At 41.3% G+C, this 2,333-nt stretch overlaps 1 pseudogene; it reads right to left on the bottom strand.

Moving 5' to 3' along the window:
• Positions 1 to 282: 282 nt before the first annotated feature.
• Positions 283 to 1,323, bottom strand: LOC114626555 (annotated as a pseudogene).
• Between the last annotated feature and the right edge of the window lie 1,010 nt (positions 1,324 to 2,333).

The following is a 2,333-nucleotide window of genomic DNA, read 5'->3' as shown; positions in this document are numbered from 1 at the left end:
TAAGGCAGGCCATGCTTAAGTTGTACTTGCATCTGAACACAGAAGGTAGCAAAGGAAAATATAGAAACATTCTAACATATAGCACTAAAGCAAGTATTATTATCACAACTCAAAAAACTACCATTATAACTACCATTATATACAATAAACACAAGGGAGGGGCACATGTATACCAGCGTGGGTAAAAAGGAAACATCTTGTCCTGGGCTTAATAACTTTCTTATTATGGGAGGTTGCAATATATGGAGAAAATGTAAAAGCATTCTTCACAGCCCAAGTAACTCACTCATCTTGACTATCTACGTGCCGAACTTCAGGATTTCATTTCTTTAACGCTTTCTCAAGCCTATCTACTTCAGCTCCTAGAGTATCAATAATATTTTCTCCATGTTTAAGCATAAAGGCTTCTAATTGTTCAGGAGTTCTTGCTTCTTGAATTTCTTGCATCATTTGGTCAAAATCTTGCTTTTTCAAATATGATCTTGTAACAACTCGTTCATCTAAATCAACTTCTGCCTTAAATCTGACTTTGCCTAATCTCAGGTCTGTGGCTTTTATATTATGGATTTCCCTTATTGATGGGTCACTCTCCAGGAGTTCAGTAAGCCTCTGTACTTGCTCGGGTTGAATGGATCGTCCTAGGAGTGCTTCTGTGTTAGTATAGATGAGGAATGTCGAGACCACACCTAGTAAGGTGCCCACACCCAAGGAACCCAGGCTGTCATACAACGGATTGCCTGTTATGGAGGTAAGGCCCATGCAGGTACCCACTATAATCACTCCTAAAACAGCTGCAGTGTCCTCCAATAGAATAACATTCGTACTCGGATCACGACTTTCTATGACATACTTGTAAAATGATGTGCCCTTGGCCTGGGTGCTCCTACGAAGTTCATTTATGGCAACAAGAAATGTCACTCCTTCAGATACCAAAGATCCTGCTAAAATACAATATGTCCATAGAAGGGATTCCATTGGTTGAGGATGAAGCAATCCCGTGACTCCATGATACCAAGGGAGTCCTGCGCCTATCATGAAAATACCAACATCACTGATCAATGAAGAAATATAGCGTATATTTGAAAAGCTGTACGGATGAAAAGGATCTGGTGTCTGAACAGACTTGCTGATACCCAGTGCTAACAAACCCTGGTTACAAGTATCAGATAATGAATGTATAGCTTCTGAGAACATACTTGCTGAACCCGTATAAATCCAGGCAAGAAATTTAAAGAAGCAGTTCAAGACATTAATGCAAATAGCAACCATCTCCACTTTTCCTGGTCCCTTAAGGAACATTGGGAAACATTGAGCTCTCTCCATTTTCAGACTTTTGAGATCACTCTTCTAACTGCTCTAGTGTATCACTATCCTTTTCTAGCTCCTTGATGTGACTTGTCCCAATGCTGGGAACCCTATAGTCTCTGAACTGAGAACTTTCCCTTGTCCCACTTACCTGGGAACTTTCTCTTGTCCCACTTACCTAGGAACTTTATCGTTCCTACCCGGAAACTTTATCGCCTCATTTACTGAGCGCCTTCCTATGTCCCAACATTACCTGGGAACTTACCGGTGCACGACCCCGACTGCCTGAAGTTCTGAGGTTCGGATATCCGTACGGGCCACCACTTGTCGCTGTCCGTCTGACCAGCGGAAGTAAGGAAGTGACTATGAGCTCTTCTCCAGTTTATTCGGAAACCTTGAACAATCTTCTTTTTTCTTCTTCCCCCGGCAACACCCCGAAAACACTTAAATATCTACTCATGATCTAATCTCTCTATGCCACGTGGCACAGACCAATAGGCTCACAGAACACGGAAACACAGCTAGCCAGCAAGCTTTCCTTATAAGGCTTGTTTACAAGTCCTAGCACTTTCCCTAGCATAAGGCCAGGCACCATCTTGGGGAGAGGCTCTCCACAGAGTAGAAGTAAAATTAAAGAAATGTATGTTTATTTACTCATTCACAGTCTGTAGCCAACAGATTTTCTGGATGTTCAAGGACTTGAAAGAGGCTGATTAGAAAGTTGACAAGAAAGATTTTTAGGGAAGAATTATACGGACAGATCTTTACAAGTAGAAAAAAGATTGAAAGATACATCTGTCTTTGTACTAGTCAGGGTTCTCTAGAGTCACAGAACTTGGTGGATGTCTCTATATATTTAGGAGAAGTATTGTAATTACTTATAGTCTGCAATCCAAGTAACCCAACAATGAGCAGCTGTGAATGAGAAATTCAAGAATCTAGTAGTTGCTTAGTCCCACGATGCTAGGTGTTTCAGCTGGACTTCTGTATAAGCTGGAATCTTGAAGATGTAGGTTCCAACAGATGTG

The sequence above is a fragment of the Grammomys surdaster genome, unplaced genomic scaffold (assembly GCF_004785775.1).
Source record: "Grammomys surdaster isolate TR1022 unplaced genomic scaffold, NIH_TR_1.0 61, whole genome shotgun sequence".
NCBI lineage: Eukaryota > Metazoa > Chordata > Mammalia > Rodentia > Muridae > Grammomys > Grammomys surdaster.
This window is presented reverse-complemented; position numbering and strand designations above follow the sequence as displayed.